This window comes from Protopterus annectens, chromosome 14.part0, assembly GCF_019279795.1.
Source record: "Protopterus annectens isolate FY-2018-M chromosome 14.part0, PAN1.0, whole genome shotgun sequence".
In the NCBI taxonomy this organism is placed as follows: Eukaryota; Metazoa; Chordata; order Ceratodontiformes; family Protopteridae; genus Protopterus; species Protopterus annectens.
This window is the reverse complement of record NC_056748.1, coordinates 293,156,270-293,179,512: the sequence shown is the minus strand read 5'-3', so window position 1 is coordinate 293,179,512 and position 23,243 is coordinate 293,156,270. Positions and strand designations below refer to the sequence as shown.

Below are 23,243 nucleotides of genomic sequence, written 5' to 3'. Positions count from 1 at the left end.
GTATAATCAGTATTTGTTACCTTTCAGTAGCTGAAATTGTTATACAGCAGTATGAATCTTTTAGCAGTATTATTAGTATGTACTGTCTGTAGGATGGCATGACTGTGTTTGATGTGATTGGTCCATATATATTCCATATTTAAAATGTTAGTATTTACTGTGTAGGAATTGTTCTCAACTAGCTAATGTGCTAATACCATGGTGAAAGTAATGGATATTAAATTGCAGTACTTGCATAATTTTTTTTCTTTTGTGGTTGCAATGTATCTTATGAAGAAGCTTGTGCCCCTGGAGTTGTTGGGCAGCGATGCAATCTGCTTCCATCACAGAAAGGAAAACTGCTGCTATTAGCGGATGGTTACGTACCACCTGCAGAAGCTGAAGGATACAAGACAGTATTGGTGTTGCTGCTTGGAAGCATGTGAAAACTGTCATGGGAAATGTGTACCAGGAGATGATATAAATGGGCAGAAGCTTATAAAAATGTAAGGTCACCATTATCCCCCTAATTATTTACATAAAGAAGTAGCAGGACTGAAACATAAACTATGAAAAAGAGCAATGAATCCAACAGAGGGGCCATGTAAGTCAGTTAGTGTGTTGCTAGTTAGCAGTTCCAGTGAGGTAGTCGCACGAATGCCTTGAAGCAAACTGTACAAATAGTTAGAAGTCGTCAGCATTATGTATCTTTAGTGGTACTGAATGATTTGACAGCACTTTCTGCAGAGAATATTTTTTTTATGTATGTATGTATTTATTTGTTTATTTATTTATTGCCATTTGATTACCAGAAAAGTCTGACTGGGTAGGAGACTATTTTCAGTGGAGGCCTGGGGAGAAAAGCCACAAAGTAAATATTTTAAGAACAATAATTTTACAGTCTTTAAAGTTAATAGAAAAACAAATAGAGTTTAAATAATTATGTCAAATTAGACACAATATGAAAACATTGGTTAAGAATAGATACAAGTTATATGATAATGATTTAATAGCTGGAAAACTTTACCCTTAAATAGTGGATCATTTATTAATCACAAATAGCAGAAGCACTAGATTGATGTTGTTTCATTAGTCTTCTTCTACAGTTGTTGACAATATAAATGTGATGTGTCAGTCATGTAACGTTCTTGTAGATGTCACATTTCCACTGAAAACAGGGCAGTTTAGGCAAGTATTCACTGTACGTGGTGTCATTTGTGATAAAACTGAATGTAAAGTTATCCCATTGTTGTGTGATCTACTGCCTTCAGACTAGAAAGTGTTTATGATTCAGTCTGGAATGCTGTGCATGAGTTGTGGGACTCAATGAATACTGTTTTGTGTCTTTCTGTTGTTCTACGCTGTTTTGAGAAGAGATCTATTAGTAGCATAAGGCAACATTTACCCAACAGTAGCAAAGGGCTGTTGGTTCCATTTCTGTCAGATTGTTTGGAGACAAAATGAGAACATCTCCCTTACAGCACTGCTCAACACTGACACTAAGTCTGTATTGCTCTGTAAGCAGTTACATGCTCTGACTTTTGTGGATGTTGAGCATGTCTTTGAAATGTTCAAGGCCATAAGGAATGGCATATCAGACAATGTGCAAATGTTTTTTTTTTAATTTCTTTGTTAATAACTATATCAGTGGCAGGCCTTGTAGATACAGAACAAGAAATGCTAATGCAGAAAGACTTGCATCATTATTCGATATAAAATTCTAGAACCACTCTGACATCTGTGAAATGGGTTGACACAGGCAACTAACATCTCTTTTAGGAAGGAAACTTGTTTAGCTGAGTTGCTAAGAGTTATAAAGTCAAGCAAACCCATGTGGATGATGTGAGGCATAGAATCAATGCTTGTTTTCCATCTTTACCCAAGTATAGAAGAGCACAAGATAAGGAAGGGAACTTCCTTCTATTACTGGGGAAAACAAAAAAAACACCTTTGCTCCTAAGGTTAATAATAGCAGCACAGGACAGTGGAATATGTACACATTGATTTACAAGTCCATGGAATATATGGGCGAAACAGACAACTATAGGTTTTGTAAAAAGGAACTCGAAACAGTCACACACTTTCTTGGTGTGTGTGATATTCTATTTGCAAACAGCCAGCCCACTGAAAAGCACAACAATGTGGCAAGATTGTTGCATTAGGGATTGTACGAACACTACAATATAGAAATAGCTGAAAATCATTAGAAACATGAACTATGAAGCATTATAGAGAATGATGAAGTGTACATCACATGGGATCACCCATTACCAACAATTCAAAACAACAGATGCAAGAAAAACATATACAGTAGTCCATTTAAAATAGACAAAATTAGCATTGATCATTGAAATTACTACACCTAGAAATTACAGTGTCTCATATACAGAGAGAAACAGAGTCATAAAATATTATGATCTGTAGTCAGAAACAAGAGTTGTTGTGTCTTACAGCTTTTCCCAGTTAGGGGTCGCCACAGCAGAACTCTGGTCCGCTAATGATTGGCAGTAGATTTTTACATGCTGGCTTGCCGGGCCTAACGCACAACCTTCAACGAAGGAACGTCCATTCACGCATGTCGCCACACAGAATACGCTCTAACTGAGAATCGAACAGGCAAATGTGGAAAAAAATACACAAAGACAGTTCCAACAGCAGTAGGAGCAATGGGTCTCAGAAAATGTACAGTCAAATTTAGATATGCTGCCAGCACCTTCACTCTATGTAATTCATGAGTTAATTCACTTCCTATAACTAAGAAAACTATACACAAAACAAATCCTGCTACTTGAAGTAATTTAGGACATCATGTGCACTGCTTCTCGATTTGACAGGACCTTGCTGCTCTATCTTCAATTTCCTTAAAGTCTTCCAAAATATGCGTTCACCTCTACCTTGTACACATGTAGTCTAACTAATCCTATATCCTACATACTTCACTTACCTTTCACAATATGTAGGTGATGTGCTTAAACACTTTCAGTGACCTATGCTACTTAAAATATATTAAACAGAAAAACAGAATTCACTGAAATTACTACACTGCAGCTCTTTTAACTAACAACAGTAAGCAAATGTTACAATGTCACATTCTACAGCACGTCCGCCAAAATAATGAATCACCATTTAAAAACAAAAAAGGTGCATCTTGGTGATATTACACTTCTCAACTTTAAGTACAGCAGCTAACTATATACAAGCAAACATCAAAATTAAAAAGGAAGAACTCAAATTAAGTACTGAAAATGTCCTTTTTTAGTGTTCCAGGGCATTCAACATTTTAAATTTCAACACAACAGCTATGGCAATACAACTTTCAGTGTACATTTCATCAGTATTCGAATAGTAAATCATGTGATATTTCACTATATTATATGTACTTTGTCAAAATATGAACCATGAAAATGTCAAAAGGGTTCTAAGTATGCAATATCAATTTATTACTTGCTTGATAATTATGATAAGAACAAATTCATACACAAATTTGCCCAATTAAAAAAAATCTCACTTCAGAATACAATCTCAGAACAAAATAAGACATAAAATAATTTCATACTGATTCATTGTCGAAGTAAGTATGAAAAATCACTAGGTGTATGTACCACATGAATTTGTATAGCAAGCTTGATTCCAGACACCTGTCTTTAGTACAGTTAATTCTTGGTTCTTATTCTCTGAGCACTGCGTAGGACTCATTCCCTCTGAGCACACCTGGGTCCTTGACACCCACAGCGGTGAGCTAATCATAACTCATGCTGACATCTAATAGGGAAGAATCCGCTTAGTTCTTTCTAAAAAGAAATTGTGCTGCAAGGTGCTGTCCATATCAATTATGTTTTGCTTGATTTTCTCAAAAAATATTAAGAATCATTTACTGGAAACAGAAATAAAATTCTGGCATATAAAAGCTAAGTAAAAAAATTAAGAATGTTATTTAATTGAACGGAGAAGGTAGCTGTTGTATTCCTTAAACTGTTTTGAAATTATAAGAAGCAAAATTGTACGAATAGAGGTTATTTTCTCAGCTTTGAGGTTTTATATTTCTGGTGACTCAGAAACCGCAGACAGACACCTGGTAGAGCATTGAAGAGGTTTGAGTCAAAGTGTAAGACAGCTCATTCATTATGCATAGGCACATGCCTTGGAAGAATAATTTATCGCTGGAATAAATATTATAGCTTTATTTCTTATAAAAAGGTGCAACTGCATCTGAACCACCAGTGCAGAATTAAAGGGAACTGTGCCCATAAAGTGACTTGCATCATGCTTGCTACAATACTGCATTTCATTTATGTTTGCTCTTACTACCTTATCAGATTTATTTTAAAAATCATCAAACAATTCTCAAGTAAATTCTTTCACATTCAGATGGCCACTGCACCTAACAAAACTACAGTTCACTGATGGCTAGAAAAAGACTGGCAACTTAGTCACAGATATTTTTGATACAGAAATAAAAACTCAAGATCCAGGAGAGCAAGTACATTTTTAGTACCAATACCTACATCAAATGGTTGGTAACTTGAAGAACAAGACACATTTGCTCCCTGGCAAAAAATAAGTTACAGTAACATTCCTGCTTCTTTTAAAGCAGACTTCCCTCAATATTTAACTTACGAAAGACGTATTTATTTATGAAAGGTCTCAGAGGTCATTACAAATTAAAACATATATACTGTGATAGAACTAACCTAGGCGAATCAAAATTAAATGAATATCTAATCTGTATAGGCAGTTAAAACTCTTTACTCAGTTTTAGTGCAAAAGATATCTACTATAAAAGTTTTGTTATCATGTTCGACAATGACATTTTTGTTCTTTTACTATAACTCTTCACTAATGTACCACCAAAAATAAACGTAATGATCAGCCCAACATTGCTTGTTAAAAACCAGAATGTATATTCCTACAACTCCTAGGGCATTTAATGAGCTAAAACTGAGTTAGCATGCTTTTAACAAATGTTTAGTTGATCTTCATAAATTTTGCATAACCCTTGACTCCAAGTATAAGGAGTAAATGTGCTTGATAAAGATTTGTGAACATTTTTCCCTCACAAAGTATTTTTTATTACTGCATCTAAAAGAAGGTGAATATTGTATAGGCTGTGGCTGGATAAATGTTAAACGCATTAAGAAATTCCCTCAATTACTACACAATCTGTTTGGCATTATCTGAGCACTAAAACCAGCCATCTTACATTAAGAGAGCCCCCCTGCACCCTTGTGGCAGAAGAATGCAGCAAAGGGCCCATCTGAGTTGGAGATTGTTGTTGTTAAGTCAGTACTGAGCATTTCCATTGGGCAGCTTGTTTGAAAATTGCTTAACTTGTTTTAAAAAAAGGTTCTCACAGTTGCTACATAAGCCCCACATTTGCATGGGTTTGCACCTGTTTTAACACAGCTCCACTGAGATTGGTGACCAGCCACATGCTCTACTATCTTCATCTGAGCAATCCGAGGCATCTGTTTGTGAGTAGTGCACCTTAGTGCACATTCGTGCAGCACTGTGCAGCGGAGGTAACCATTGGCAGTTATAGATGCAAAAGGTAGAGCAAATTTATTTTCCCTTAGAAACTGCCCATACTCCAACTGAGAAGTCCCATAAATTGCTCTTAGCTGCTTGGAGAGCACCTCAGCTGGACTTTCTACAGCATTTGCTACTTTAACTGAAATCTCCTAATCCCTAATAGTCTCTTACCCCTTAAGAGCCCCAGTAGTATAGACCCAGCATTAAGCCCCCGATTAAACTACATTCTTCCTCATTAAAGCAAGCAGATTTATACCTAGTATTAAGAAATATCAGTTCTCTTCCATTTCTCCTGCCAGCCTGATTGACATGGGAATCCTGAGGCAGTGTTGCAATTGCCTCATGTACACTGACAACCCACTGCTCCTAAACCATTCAAGCTCAATTTGTGAGAGATGCAATTACACTAAAAATTTGGAATCCTTGCTTTCTCATTCACAGAACAGTGACACTAAATGGGTTGTCAGACCTTATACTAAACCTCCTGCACAAACCATGCTCTCAACACATAAACCATCATAGGAGGAGGTACTTACTAGAAATTTACCTAAACATCAGAGACCTCTGAAACACAAACATAGTATGCCTAATGCAATACCTACAACACTCAGTACACATAAAACCACAAGCACATGCGTCTCACCAAATAAGCCCCTAAGGCAAAGCAAATCTAAACCAAATTTTTGGTCATAGGTGACTCTATAGTGAGACATACATATGTCCCACTCACCACAATGGACAAGGAGAAGGTCATGGTCAGCTGTTTGTCAGGTGCCTTGATCTGCCAGATTTCACACACACACACACACACACACACACACACACACACACACACACACACACACACACACACACACACACACACACACACACACACACACACACACACACACACACACACACACACACACAAACACACACATGTCTCTCCACTACAAGTGCCATTATGACTCTATCATAGTTCATGTTGGTGTGAATGACTTGAGACATACCTCACTGGACTATATGAAGAGAGACATGACTGAGCTCTCTGAAAATGTGTCTCAGGCAGGTACATCCCTAGCCTTGAGAAACAAACTTCACCAAAGATGATACCACAATATAAACAAAAAATGATTGACTTCAACAATTGGCTTAGTTTTTGGTGTCATTCAAAGCAGATACAGTACATGTCAACCTGGGATGACATGGTAGATGGACCACACTGCTTTGCCAGAGATGGTCTTCATCTGTCACCTCTGGGATTTCTGTTACTGGCTAAGTCTCTTGCCTCCCCCATAGTGCCTTTCTTGGGCAATGTCACAACAACAAAATTCCTGACATAAAAATATCTTCAAGAAGCAACCTCAAGGTTATGTTGCTAAACGCTAGGAGTCTAAACCTAAAACTGCACTCACTGGAAGCAGTTATCTCCTTAGAAGATGCTGGCATCTGTGCACTCACAGAGACTTAGTTAAAGGTTATGGAAAGCACCCCGGCCATACCAGGTTATAATGTCTTCCACACATTCAGAATACAAACTGATAGTGCGAGAACTAAAGGAGATGGAGTATCAATATTCATCAAAGATAAATATACCTCTAGATTGGATAAACAAAACGATTCACTTGAACTAATCCAAGTCCAATTGACTATAGGTAAGACACCTGTCCAAGTTATGGCCAGTTATAGGGCCCCCTCCATGAACCAGGATACCCATACTGCATACTTAGATCTAATTGAATCACTCAAGATACAACCAAACACCCTGGTTTTAGGTGACTTTAACTACCCATCCACAGATTGGGTAAATTATACATGTACTAACATACTTGCCCAAAAGTTCTTGGACTCCGTCAACTCCAATGCCTGGACCAGTTGGTTGACACCGCCACAAAGGGCCCAAACATTCTGAATCTGGTGTTCACTAACATGGGTAATCATTGCATCACCCCATGTATGCGGCCCCACCTATTGAGGTCTGATCATAAATCAGGCTCATTAGAAGTAACACCCCATTAGCAGCAACTAGACTAAAAAAACTTCTCCAAAGCCAGTTACAACCTAATATGTGATGGCATTAATAGCTTCATAGCCCCATATCCTCATTGATGACATGGGCACCTATACTGGAATTTACACCAATGCCTTATATAAGCATCTATACAAATATATTGATTCAGCCATACCTGATAGGATCAAAACAAGATCCTCAAGAAAGAACAAGCCTGCCTGGTAGACATCCACCATTAACAGGTTATACAATAAGAGAAAGAAATTGCTGTCCATGAGCAGGAAGGAATAGTCTCTGAACTGGAAGCATTCCCTCCTCAGCTTAAACAAGAAAATAAGACATATTGTAAGGCATTAAAAAGCTAACTATGAATCCAAATTAGCCTCCTTTGCTAAGGATATCCATAAGGTCTTCTTTAGTGACATCAGAAACTTTAAAGGAAAAACCCAGATCTGCACATAACTGGTTGTTAATGGCACCACATATACTGAACCCACAGAAATAGCCAACCTGCTAGCTTACAGGTTCAGTGAAAACTTCTCCACCCTGTCTCTACCACATATCCCCCAAAGTATCCCTACTAACTGCCCTCCACTTAGTATTTCCAAGGAGCAGGTTGAAAACGCTATCTCCAAAGCCAAAAACACAGCCTCTATGGGATCTGATAATATCTCAGGCTGCATTTTGAATGGATTAAAACAGGAACTAGCTGCACCATTGGGTACTTTTTTTAAGCACTGTCTAAGTACTAGTTTTTGTATCTGTTGAATGGAAAACATCAGCTACCATCCTTTTGCATAAAGGGGATGCCTCCATAGACCCTGGGAACTGTAGACCCATATGGCTAACCAGCCTAATCTGCAAGGCTATGGAAAGAATAATCCTGGAACTTATCAACAAAGATATAGGAGACCTGCAAATGCTTGACCTGACACAGTTTGGCATTGTTAAAGGAAGATCCTGCATGTTGAACTTGGTAGACTTCTTTGAGATAGTCACTAAAGCTCAGGATGAAGGCACATTCATGTATACGGCCTACTTGGACCTGACCAAGGCCATTGACACTATTACCCACTCAGGCATGAATCAGAAACTGAACTGGCTGGAGATCAACCTGTATGTTGTCAGGTGCATTGCAACCTGGCTCACCGATGGAACACAGACAGTAAAAAGAGGTGATTACTTTCACCAGCAGACCTGTAACTAGTGGTGTTCCACAGAGCTCAGAGCTGGGGCCCATATTGTTTGGAATCTACTTCTCAGATGTACAGGCTAAAACAAAAGGCCTATGGGTGACAAAGTTTGCAGATGATTGTAAACCGGGTGCAGTAATCCTGTCCCCAAATGATGTCAACATCCTACAAGAGGGACTTACACAGACAAATGACTGGTGCCAAAGTCATGGGCAAACTCAATGCAAATAATGCATTATCATCCCCCTAAGCAAGGGTGACATCCCTGCAGATTACCACATTAATAACAACACCCTAAATATGCAGTCAGTTGTAAGAGAGTTGGGCACATATGTTGACAGCAACCTTTACTTTGACCACCATGTCTCCACAGTGGTAAGAAAGGGTTTCTACATTGCCCACTTCATAAGTAAGGGCATTGCATCCAGAACAAAAGAGGTCATGACATCCCTGTACTTCTCACTTATCAAGCCAATAACAGAGTAGAAAGCTACCTTTGGCATGTACCTTGCCAGGCACCTGCAGCAACTCGAAAGACCACAAAGTTTTCTTAAAAGAAAATTCAGGGTCTTCAATATATGTCATACATTGACAGACTGAAATCACTGTAACTATACTCTGTGTCTTACAGACTACTCAGAGGTGACCTCTGCCTTGCATATAAAGCAATCTCAGGTTCTCCTCTAATGGAAATTCTTCACATTCATAAATTAAATGGTATAAGATGCACTCACTCTAGGGAATTCAACCTAGTATATGACATAAACAGGACTTGCCGGTTAGACAGATATGTCTCACAGAGGTTGCCTCTCCTGTGGAACAAATTTCCATTTCAGGTAAAGCAGAGCCACTTGCTAACCCTATTTAAGCATAATTTGGATGATTGGATGGGAAACCATGAATTCACCCTAGGAGTTTCACCCGTGTCCCTCTTGGACAGGGGCAATAGTTGTTGACTTGGCTAGGCTTGCAAGAGCCCTAGGGCCATTAGCCTAGTAACCTCCTATGATCTTATGATCCTATGAATACTCCAGGAATCCAGCCTATGTTCTATAATCTTTTGCAGCTGGTTGATGTAAATCCTGCATGGTACTGAATTACGCTAAGAAGTCATTTACATTCTAAAGAATTGTTCACTTAAGCTGTCTAAACAATCAAGCCTGGATGCAGTTTAAACAACTGTTCTGTCAGGCACCATAACAGCTTGTGCAATCAATGTAGCACAGGTTTCAGAAAAAAATTCTCAGCAATGCCTCTGAGGAGAGCAGTGTCAGATAGGGATTTGACCCAAATACTGCATTATTCACTTGGGTTGAGTCCCACTTATGCCCTTGCACATGGTAAACTGTGATAATAGACTGTAGACATTCTAGCTTGTGAAGTGTAAGTTAAGACAAGCATTATATCTGAGTGTTTTGTCAAATCATCCCTTAATGTTATGCGATATTGCATTTGAAAATAGTGTGGTAGGTTCAATGGAGATGAGATGGGTTGAAAATATTAAATAGATACCTTAAACTTTTATTTTTTATTTCTTTAGATATTTCTTTTAGACAGTCTGTGGTTATAGCCACAGATGGGAGGTAATAATTCATATGTTCTTTGAAGCTAAACATGCACACAAAAACTAAATAGCGGTATGCACATCCCAGTAACCACTCACATAAGGTTTCAATATCTACCTGTCTGTCTGTCTCTTCATCTATCTATCCAACTATATATCTGTGATGTCCCTCCTCTGGGCCAGTATTCAAGGAGTCTCAGTCCTCACTACTGACACAGGTAAGGGATGTTTACTTGAACAAAAGTAGATGCACAAAGTATTTTCAAATGCTGGTCACAGCACCAAGCATAATTTCTCTTAAGAGCACACAGGGAGCACACTCAGTCCTGGGTTTGGGTTTCCCTCTCTCTATCCAGGCCCCAAATAAAACTCCCCACTGACGCAGCTGTAGAGTTGAGTTCTCAGTCAAGTATCCTAACCTAAGTCCTCCACCACCCTGTCTGTGAAACCAGTGCTCTGGTGTCCCTGCTCATAGTAGCTGACAAACACACTCTTTGAGATTTGATTTTACACACACACACACACACACACACACACACACACACACACACACACACACACACACACTCACACACACACACCTGGGAAAGCCTGGCACGAATTGACCAGCTATGCCCCCTTTGCCCAGACTATAATGTAGATACTGCCACCACAATGCTACAAAGCTAGCTATACTAAGGCTCTTAACAGGGTACAACATTATACTGAGTAAACTTAATACTAATACAAATGTTAGTGTTTGACTAATGCAACAAGGCATTCAAGAGTGGTCACAGTGTCACCAAATTAATATAAGTACTCTCAAGGGTTAAAATATTCTCTAAAAGACCATCCACAATGAAAAGTTTAAAAATATTTAATAATACATAATAAAAGAATGAGAAAATACTACATATCTATTTACAATAAACAGAATTTCAATCACAGGAAATATTAAAAATATCTCCGATGGATAGAGTCACGCAGGTACAGATAAACAGGACTTAACTAATCTCACTATATTTTCCTGACTAATCTAAAGAATCACTGTTCCCTGGCTACATATTAAAGCAAGGCAAAATGAAGTGGGTGAGTGGTCTAGTCAGTTCTAAAACAAAGTGACTTAGACTTCTGTCTCATCTGGTGTTAAAACATCATTTCAGTGCAAGATATCTACTTCTCAGATGTACAGGCTAAAACAAAAGGCCTGTGGGTGACAAAGTTTGCAGCTGATTGTACACCGGGTGCAGTAATCCTGTCCCCAAATGATGCCAACATCCTACAAGAGTTACTTACATAGAAAAATGACTGGTGCCAAAGTCATGGGCAAACTCAATGCAAAAAAAATGCATTATCATCCCCTTAAGTAAGGGTGACATCCCTGCAGATTACCACATTAATAACGACACCCTAAACATGCAATCAGTGGTAAGAGAGTTGGGCACATAGGTTGACAGCAATCTTTCCTTTACCACCATGTCTCCACAGTGGTAAGAAAGAGTTTCTACATTGCCCACTTCATAAGTAAGGGCATTGCATCCAGAACAAAAGCCGTTATGACCCCCTGTACTTTTCACTTAACAAGACAATAACAGAGTACAATGCTACCTTTGGTATGTACCTTGACAGACACCTGCAGCAACTGGAAAAACCACAAAGGTTTCTTACAAAGAAAATTCAGGGTCTTCAACATATGTCATACATTGACAGACTGAAATTTATTTATTTATTTATTTTATTTTACATTTGTTGACCGAGCTAGTCTAACTGGATATATGTCCATTTTCAGTAGAGGCCCAGGGAGAAAAGCTCCAAGCATAGGCAGTGACATATCATATATTACATAGAAATAACAAACAGAAATATAAAATTTAATTTTTTTTTTTTTTTTACATATGTACAGACATTATAATTTATATCTAGTACAGTGGAGAATAGCATATTTAGAGTAAGAATGCTATTATAAAGTACTAAGAAGGAAATCTTGTTAAATACTAGTTAGAGGCAAGGTTACTGGTTAACCCAGGTAAACATAATAGAACAACAGAGCAGAAAAGTCTAGGGAGAGTGGGGATTTAGATATTAGTCAGGGTTAGAGCAGGGACATAGCCAGTGTGTAGTAAGGTATTCTTTAAGGTATTTTTTGAAAAGCAGTGTGGAAGAAAGAGATGTGAGTTCCCTTGGAAGCAGGTTACAGGTTTTTCCCACTGTGTTAGTGAATAGTGAGTCTCCTGCCTGGTTGTTTGATTTAATAGTGAAAACTAGAATCTTATTAGCTGAGCGTAGTGTTGGCAGATTTTTATATGGGGTAATCAGATTAGTGAGGATTGGGGTATTCTTAGGGTGGTAAAGGATCTTTTGGGTGATGGTGTATTGTTGATAAAGTAGGTGGTTCTGCAGTTCTAACCATCCTAGTTGTTTGAGGTTGAGACAGTGGTGGGTTCCGAAAGGGGTACCAGTGGCAAATCTGGCAATGTTGTTATAGCTTGTTGCAAGTTTGCTAAGGTTGCTTTTAGATAGATTGGTATAAATGGCAGAAGCATAGAACAGGGTAGAGATAAGGTGGGTCTGGGCAATAGTAGTTCTAGCTTCTGGTGTAAGGAAGGGTTTGATTCTATAAAGGGAGCCTAATTTTCTGTTGACAGATTTTATACTAGTATTAATATGATCATCATCATATCTAAGGTTGTGGTCTATTGTAATTCCTAGGAGTCGGGTTGTAGTGTCTGGAGTTATGATAGTTCATTGCTGGAGGTTACTGTGAAGTGAAATTGAGGAGACGTTTGAGTAGGAGAAAAAGCAATAATTTTGTTTTTTGGGTTTAAGAAGGAGGCAATGTTGCATGAAGCAGTTTCCAACAAAATTAAATACTGTTTGGGTGAGGGTATGGAGAGAGGTTAGGGACTTAGCTGAACATATTAAAGTAGAATCATCTGCATATTGTATACAGGTGGCTTGTGGAATTTTGATATTTAAATCATTAATAAAAACTGAGAAGAGAAGAGGGCCTAAAATAGAGCCCTGAGGTACTCCAATGTTAACAGGGAGGTGCAGAGAAATCACTGTCAATATACTCTGCATCTTAGAGACAACTCAGAGGTGACCTCTGCCTTGCATATAAAGCAGTCTCAGGTCCTCATCTAATGGAAATTCTGCACATTCATAAATCAAATGGTATAAGATGCACTCACTCTAGGGAATTCAGCCTAGTATGTGACATAAACAGGACCTGCTGGTTAGACAAATATGTCTTACAGAGGTTGCCTCTCCTCTGGAACAAACCTCCATTTCAGGTAAAGCAGAGCCCCCTTGCTGACCCTATTTAAGCATAATTTGGATGATTGGATGGGAAACCACAAATTCACCATAGGAGTTTCACCTGTGCCCCTCTTGGACAGGGGAAATAGTTGTTGACTTGACTAGGCTTGCAAGAGCCCTAGGGCCATTAGCCTAGTAACCTCCTATGATCTTATGATCCTATGAATACTCCAGGAATCCAGCCTATAACCTTTTGCAGCTGGTTGATGTAAATCCTGCAAGGTGCTGAATTACACTAAGAAGTCATTTACATTCTAAAGAATTGTTCACTTAAGCTGTCTAAACAACCAAGCCTGGATGCAGTTTAAACAACTGTTCTGTCAGGCACCATAACATCTTGTGCAATCAATGTAGTACAGGCTTCAGAAAAAAATTCTCAGCAATGCCTCTGAGGAGAGCAGTTTCATAGGTTCATAGGTTCATACTAGGCTATCTGCCCTAGGGCATTTATAAGCCTAGCCAGAGTGTGTTTGGCTTTCGCCACCCATTTTAAATTAATTTTGCTATGCCCTTTTTCAAGGTTAGTATACTGTGCCTCTTCTTACAGTGACAAAGAAGTGATACCCGGGGTAAACCTACGATCTCCCATCCACTCATCAAGATTCCTCTTGAAGACAGTCAATGAGGGACTCTGCCTAACCTGGACTGGGATTTTATTCCAGAGTGAAGGGAGCCTCTGGGTTATGAATCTGTCCCTCCAGCATGTCCTATTTATTTCAGTGCTGAGGTTCAAGTCTCTCGAGCGCGTAGCTCGATGTCATTTGGATTTTCTGAGGTGCAGCATGTCCATTAATTCCTGGATGGACATGGCTTTATACATCAGGCACAGATCGCCTCTGAGCAGGCGGTATGCCACTGAGTAGAGCTGGAGTTTCTTTAACCGGGCAGCATATGGCATCTGTTTGAGCCCTTTGATCCTCTTGGTGAGGTACTTTTGGGGTCTTTCCAGTTGCTGCAGGTGTCTGGTAAGGTACATCCCAAAAGGGGCATTGTACTCAATTATGGGCCTGATGAGGGATGAGTAAAGAGGCACGATGACCTCCCCTGATCTAGATGTAAATCCCTTCATGATTAGGTGGGCTATATAAAATGTTTTTCTAACCACTTTGGCCACGTGGTTGTCAAATGAGAGATTGCTATCAACTTGGGTCCCCAGGTCCCTAATTACTTCTTCTGTACTTAATGGATTACCACCTATGTGGCAATTTGTGGGCACTTTGTTTTTGCCAAAGGGGATGACTATACACTTTTTGGCGTTTAGCTTGAGGCCATGGCTCTGGCACCAGTTGTCTGTTTCTATGAGGCCCTTTTGGAGGATGCTTGTGTCAGCTGGAGTGTCGATTATGGCACCCAGTTTACAGTCATCTGCAAACTTGGTCAGCCACAGTCCTTCCGTGTTGGCCTGTACCTCCGAGAAATATATACCGAGCAAGAGAGGTCCCAGGACTGAGCCTTGTGGGATGCCACTTGTAACTGGTTTGGAGTCTGACATGGCTCCAGCAATTTTAACCATGTGGGTTCTGTCCTTGAGCCAGTTTGTAACCCATCTAGTGACATAGGGGTTTATATTTAAGCTGGTGAGCTTATCTATAATGCCTGAGTGGGGTATTGTATCGAAGGCTTTTGCGAGGTCCAGGTAGGCTGTGTGGACCACCTTCCCCTCGTCAATGGCCTTGGTGACTGTTTCAAAGAAATCAACCAGGTTTAAGAGGCAGGATCTGCCCTTAACAAAGCCGAACTGGGTAGGTTCCAGTGTCTGTAGGTCCCCAATATCTTTATTTATGAGGTCCATGATGATCCTTTCCATAGCTTTGCAGACCAAGCTAGTCAGGCTTATGGGGTGATATCTTCCATGATCCATTGAGGCACCACCTTTGTGGAGAGGGACCACTGTTGCTGTACACCACTCTTTGGGTACATATCCTGTAGTAAGGCTGAGACTGAACAGTAGTTTTATGTTTGGGTTTAGCTCTTCTTGGAGTTCATGTAGGACGCAGCCCGGGACACTGTCCGGTCCCATTGATGCTGTGTTTTTTGCTTTGGAGAGGGCAGCTCTTACCTGAGCATCTGAGATGTCAGGGGGGCAGCACTCTGCTGGGATAGATATTTGCCCTTTTGGTGGGGGGCGGGGGAGAAGTTTGCGCTGAACCTGTCAGCTAGGATGTTGGCAATGTCTGTGGGTTCGGTGTATTTTTTGTCATTTTGGACTAATTATGAACATATCTGGGAATTCCCACCCAGGTTCCTAACATAACTAAAGAAAGCCTTGTGATTATCCTTAGTGTCCTTGTGCAATTTTTCTCTCGAAGCTGGCCTTAGACGATTTTATGAGTACCCGTAGTTTTTTGCTAATACTAATCAGAGATGCCTTCCCTTTTTGGGATTTTGCTCTATCATGTAGTAGCTTCCTCCTTCTATTGTATAGTTTGTTTATGGCTGGGGTCCACCAGACAGGACGTCTGCATTTGGAGGACTGGGACTTGGTTTTATTTGGGATTGCATGATCCATGCATTCCTGAAGGTGTTCATAGAATGCGTTTATAAAGGATTCTGCGGTCTGGGCCGTATTTTCCACAGGCCCGGGGGCTTTGAAGGATTCCACCTTGGTTTTGAGGAGTGTGAAATTTGCTTTAGAGAAGTTTTTCACTGTTGTTTTCAGGGCAGGGGGCGGAGTTGGGATGTGAGTATCCAGTGAGATTAGTTTATGGTCTGATCTTACCAATGAGGGTTACACTTTTGGTCTGGAGCATAGAGTCCCCATGTTGGTGATGATCAGGTCCAGTATTTTTTCCCCTCTTGTGGGAGTGGTAGCAAGTTGTTCTATAGCATTTGAGTTTATAAATTCTAGGAACCTTTGGGCTAGGGTGTTGGAGCTAGAGTAACGCTCCCAGTCTATGTTTGGGTAGTTGAAGTCGCCCAATATAATGGTGTTTGGAGAGACCTTCATATTTTCCAGTGTTCTCAGGAAGGGCGAGTGGGGTTCCTGGGTTTATGAGGGTGGTCTGTAGCAGGCTATAAACTGGAAGGCAGTTTTACCCACTGTTAGTTGCACATGGATAGTCTCTGATGCTTCGTGCTGTGCCACCAACCTGGAGGTGTGGGTATCTTTGATGAATATTGATACTCCCCCTCCTTTTGTGGTTCGGTCCAAGTTTTGGGGCTGAAAAGCATGGTATGAGGTATAACCTGGTAGTGCTGGGGTGCTCTTGGGAGCCTTGAACCAGGTTTCTGTTACTGCACAGACATCGATGTTCTCCATGCTAAGAAGAGTTTCGAAAAGTGCATCTTGAGGTTTAGACTTCTGGCGTTTAGTAGCATTACTCTTAGTTTCTTATCCCTTGTGATACCTATGGAGGTGGGTTTGTCTTTTGAGCCTTGCCTAAAAAAGGCACTATGGGGGTAGCAAGAGCCTTTGCCAATATCCGAAAGCCCAGGGGTGACAGGTGCAAGCTGTCCCTAGTGAAGCATCGTGGCTTGTCGAGCATGTCATCCCAGGCTGACAGGCATTGGATCCCCTTTGAATGACACCAATACTTAAGCCAATTGTTGAAATTGATCATCTTGTCTTCATATTGTGGCATCGTTCTTTGTGAGGTTAAGATGCTACACAAGGTCAGGGTCATACTGGCCTGGGCTACATGCTCAGAGAGCTCCTCTATGTCTCTTTTCATGTAGTCCAGGGAGGTACGTCTCAGGTCATTCACACCAGCATGGACAATGACTGAGTCATATTTGTACTTGCCTTGGAGTGACCTAAGTGCTTGTGTTTTGTGGCGGATCCTAGCGCCCAACAGGCAGCTCACCGTGACCTTCTTCTTGTTCAGCCTGATGAGCGGGACGTCAGTGTGCCTGATGATAGAGTCACCTATTACAAGTGTATCAGGTGTGTTGTTTAGCCTTAAGGGCTGTGACTGTTCGGCACACTGGCTTTGCGAGCTATGTGTTGCACGTGTTTTGTTTTGGGGTAGCGGTTGCTTGGGTGTCTGCTTTGGAGGTCTCTACTGCTTAGGCAGATTTTTATTTAGAGCCTCCGAATATGTTTTTGTGTGTTTATGTGTTTGGTTTGCTGTCGTGGTAGGTTTATGTGAGACTGGAATTGTAGTGAGTTTGGTTTCCTTCTCCTCCTGACTGGTTTCGCCAGTACTGAGTTGAGAGAGCTTAGCCTCCAGTATGGCTATATGGTTGCATCTCTCACATGTGTTGGAATTTGTTAGGAGGAAGAGAGGGTTGTCTGTGTACATGAGGCAGTTGTAACATTGCCTCAAGATTCCCAGATTCACTAGCTGGACCAGAGAGAAGATTGACAACTGACCTTTAGACATGCTAGAATAGTATTGGGAATTCCTTTATAATTGAAAAAAAAGGGCTAATGGGGAACAAGGTACTCAAGGGGAGTTTGTGAGGGTGTAGTGCTTTTAATTCAGATAGGGATTTGACTCAAATACTGCATCATTCACTTGGGTTGAGTCCCAGTTATGCCCCTGTATATCCAAACTGTGATATTAGACTGCAGACATTCTAGCTTGTGAAGTGTAAGTTAAGACAAGCATTATAGCTGAGTATTTTGTCAAATCATTACCTAATATTATGCAATAATGCACTTAAAAATAGTGTGGTAGGTTCAATGCAGATGAGATGGGTTGAAAATAATAAACAGACAAGGCTTGTCCAGAGTTGCTCAGTACCACCTTAAACTTTTATCTTTTTATTTTTTTAGATATTTCTTTTAGACAGTCTGTGGTTATAGTCACAGATGGGAGGAAAGAATTCCTATGTTTTGGGAAGTTAAACATGCACACAAAAACTAAATAGCAGTATGCACATCCCAGTAACCACTCACATAAGGTTTCAGCATTTACCTGTCTGTCTGTCTCTCCATCTATCTATCCAACTATATATCTGTGATGCCCCTCCTCTGAGCCAGTAATCAAGGAGTCTCAGTCCTCGTTACTGACATAGGTGAGGGATGTTTACTTGGAAGCAAAATAGATGCACAAAGTATTTTCAGATGCTGGTCACTGCACCAAGCACAATTTCTCTTAAGAGCACACAGGGAGCACACTCAGCCCTTGGTCTAGGTTTCCCTTTCTCTATCCCAGCCCCAGATAAGACTCCCCACAGACACAGCTTTAGAGTTGAGTCCTCAGCTAAATGTTCCTAGCCAAGTACTCCACCACCCTGTCTGTGAAACTGTGAAACCAGCGCTCGGTGTCCTTGCTCCTAGTAGCTGACAAAGACACTCTTTGAGATTTGATTTTAGACACACACACACACACACACACACACACACACACACACACACACACACACACACACACACACACACACCTGGGAATGACTGGCACATATTGACCAGCTATGCCCCCTTTGCCCAGACTATAAGGTAAATACTGCCATCACAGCACTACAAACCTAGCTACTCTAAAGCTCTTACCATGGTACAACATTATACTGAGTAAATTTAATACTAGTACAAATGGTAGTGTTTGACTAATGCAGCAAGGCTTTCAGGAGTGGCCGCAGTGTCACCAAATTAATATAAGTACTCTCAAGGGTTAAAATATTCTCTGAAAGACCAGCCACAATGAAAAGTTTAAATATATTTAATAATATATAATAAAAGAATGTGAAAATACTGCATATCTATTTACAACAAACATTAGAATTTATGTCACAGGAAATATTAAAAATAACTTAGATGGATAGAGTCACGCAGGTACAGAAAAACAGTACTTAACTAATCTCACTATATTTTCCTGACTGATCTAAAGAATTACTATTCCCTGGCTACTTAATAAAGCAAGGCAAAATGAATTGAGTGAATGGTCTTGTCAGTTCTCAAACAGAGTGCCCTGAGACTTCTGTCTCATCTAGTGTTAAAACATCATTTCAGTGCTAGATTAAAAAATGACATCATGTCACTTGACTTTTTTTGTCCGACACTACCCTCTTTACTAGAAACTGAACCAGAATCTTGCACATATTTATTACCATACACACACATAGAGCATTGCTAAGATGTGTTATAGCATCTGGAAGCTATAAAACTATTTCAAAAACTTCCACCCATTCCAGGGTAGCAATTAGTTTACCCCTAAGGACAATACAGTAGGATTCCTAGTCCTGGTTTTCATAGACATTTTGTCTCTGGCTGCAATCAGAACTGTAAGATACAGTCTTTGTAGCCTGAACCAGGTAATTTATTTTCAGACTATTTTTCAAAATTAGCTGGGCTAAGCTTAACCTCTTCTCTTCCAGTATCCTCTGTTACAACATATGCATTGCAACAGTTACAATACAGTCTGACATACAGGTATATTTCTTTTTTAATACAAACAGCTGTGCAAATAAATTTTTCAACAAAAGCATTTGTACAAATCAGCTTGATATGCAAATGACATATAATTCTTTACAAAGCTCCACCTAGCTATGCTGGCAAATGTTATACATCCACTGCCCTACTTCTCCAGGCAGAGCTGGCAGTACCTCGCATCATCACAATATCCATTCATCCATATATAGAAGTACTTATAACATGCAAAACTCCCAAATTTCCAAATGTCAATGTCTGTTTTGTTAACACCTCAATCAACAAGGCAGATGGTTGACAGGTGTGGAATATGGACAATCACATGGTTTGGGAAATATGGCCCTTCCCCTGAGTATTTTGTGATCGCAGTGTTATTATATCTTATTAGCAAAAAATATGGAGGGTGCAGTTCTTACATACAAGGTGCAGGGGGTTTGTTTCTTTTGCATCATTCAAGTTGTTCCTCACAGCATGCACAATAGATTATCAATCTTTTTTTTTCAGTCACTCACAGCTGATGTTTTTAGTTTTGCTCTACTTAACTTTAAGTGTATATATGGCTTACTGTCTAAACATCACACGTTCACAACAGAGAATGTTTCAACATCAAACAAAGAGCATCAAAAATCAAGAACATCGAACAAGAAAGACCTTCATTGTGTGGGATCATTGTACAGTGAGGATTGGGGTTTTTCTCCTTTTGTATATATATATATATATATATATATATATATATATATATATATATATATATATATATAGTATAGATCCGTTTGTATGTTTGTATATATATTTAGTATGGGGTATTGGAAGTTGCAAAAAAACATTTTTTTTTTCTTGTTCAGGTTTTGATGTTCCAGTCTTTTGCAGTTCCCTCCTCCATGTTACAACATTCGCTGTTGTGAACACTCGATGTTTAAATAGGAATCCAGCTGTGTGTGTGTGTGTGTGTGTGTGTGCCTGTGTCCATATATATGTGTGTGTGTGTGTATATATATATATATATATATATATATATATATATATATATATATATATATATATATATATATATATATATATATATATATATATATATATATATATATATATATATATATATATATATATATATATATATATATATATATGTGTATATATATATATATATATATATATATATATATATATATATACACACACACACACACACACACACACACACACACACACACACACACACACACACACACACACCAATGCTTACATGGATTCGGAAGAAGTAGAGTAAAGCTGACTGATTCTGATTCTCTTATACTGTCTATTTATGCTCTGATTATTCCATTAACAGCAACCAATGAACACAACTAATAGCTGCATCGCACCTACTCTACACTGCTTGGGAGTTGATTAGTATGCACATTTACAGTTCATCATACTATATAATATCTGCAACTGACTAGTCTCTGTCATGGACGATGGCCTAATTTACATACAGCATTCTCATGCAGTACCAAATTTACATGACACACAAAAACTGAACAGCAAACATACTGCTAAGTTGCAAACGCTTGTGCTGTAATGTGCACTGACTTTCTGAATCAGAATCTCCTCGAGTACTAAGCCTCTTACATTGATTTGCATTGTATGTAAATGGACTATGAGTACCACCTTTTGTATGAAAACCTAAAGAAGCAGAAGAATCTGGGCATAACCAGAAAGAGATGAACTTAGTTAAATGAGGCAGCAACAGCTTACAAACTAGATGCTGTAAACTACAAATTATCAAAGCTACTGCTACGAAGTGTCAAACAAAACAGAGCAGGAAGAATCCAGCATTGCTAATGGTGATAACCAAACATGGGAAGAAATAACAGAATTAATAAAACAGTTAACATGTTTAAATACTTGTCTCAAAGAGATGCACAGACATATAATTTGGATTGCAAAAGCCAAACAGAACCAAGATAAAATGTAATCTGCCCATGAAATCATCCTGCAGATAACCCATGACCAATTTATAATTTATCTCACTTGTGAAGAGAATCACATTGCCAGCATTTAATGCATCAAGCCCTTGATATTTCACATGTAGCCATTTATGACGAAATAGAACTGGACCAGCTCTAAAACTTAGCCGTATGGAACAGCATCTGAAAAAAGATATCAGGCATAGAAAGTTTTGATCCCAGATATACTGTGAAAGTTCTGGTGTCCTAATAGTAACAGAATTAGGAAAACGAGCAATCACTAAAACCTAATTTATTTTTCAGAACATTGATCAATTAAATCAATGCCTATTTCAAACATCTACAGACAGCGCATCTCTCAATTAACTCTTTTAATTATTTGAAAACTTGGGGTCAGTAAGAAGACAGAAATTAGTCAAAATGCTAAAAAGACCTGCTGCAATTCAGTTATTTTAATCAGTAAAAAGATACAGAGTAGGCAGGGTACTAAAAGAACATGGTGTACTTGAGTACAAAGGCCATACATAAAAATCTGGTCATAGGTATTTTATTTACAACTTTAGAACTTTAGATTGTGGTTGCACATGTTCAAAAATACAATATTCTAAGATAAAAATAAGTTACTAAACTCTGGTAGTGTTAGCAGGTGTTTCTGTTCAGAGCTTTAACAAACCATCTGGAAATTAATACAGAAGACTGAAGCTATGTGTTGTTAATGAGACAAACTGCTTCTTTGCAGTGCAATTCTGAACAAGCCACTTTAACAGAGAATGTCCAGAGGCATTTGGAGTATTATGATTGTTTGTCCAGAGGCATTTGGAGTATTATGATTGTTTCTCAATGGTCTAATGGGCTGAATGCCTACTAATGACGTGAGCTTATTTTTCTAATGTATTTTTCTAAATGCCAGTTAATTTCTGTAAGCAAGATATACTTTCAAATGGCAAGTCAAATGATGGCAATGTGTTTGTTACCCTTCAGTCTCTCGGGTCAACATCTCTAGTCTGGGGGTATATTCTGTCCCTTTCATATTACATGAAATAAAAATCTTATGGATGTGGTGTATTTGTTGACATTTTAATTACTACTGAAATAATTTACTACACTGATTCCACAACTATAGAGAGAAAAAAAAACTGTAGACAGAAATTAAAACTGTGACTCCACAGAACAAACCTCAGAGTACAATGGTTTTAATACACTTACAGTACATCCCCTTATTTATTTATTGACTAACAGCTGAACTTCCTGTGCAGTTGTACTTTTCATGCATTTTTCACTTTTTTCTTCCTATTTTCCCTCTGCCTCCCATTTTTTAGCTCATCAGTAAATAGATTAAGCCAAATATTTCATAACATAAACATCCCTTTTTGAGGGGTGTCTTCTACCCCAGAATAACTACTCTTTCCAAGGATATCAATTCCCAAGT

General features: G+C 39.1%; 1 protein-coding gene across 1 annotated transcript in view; it reads right to left on the bottom strand.

Moving 5' to 3' along the window:
- CPXM2 (carboxypeptidase X, M14 family member 2) overlaps positions 1 to 23,243 on the bottom strand; it is a 1,728,300-nt gene that overhangs the window by 1,115,532 nt on the left and 589,525 nt on the right. The gene's annotated exons all lie outside the window — the stretch shown is intronic.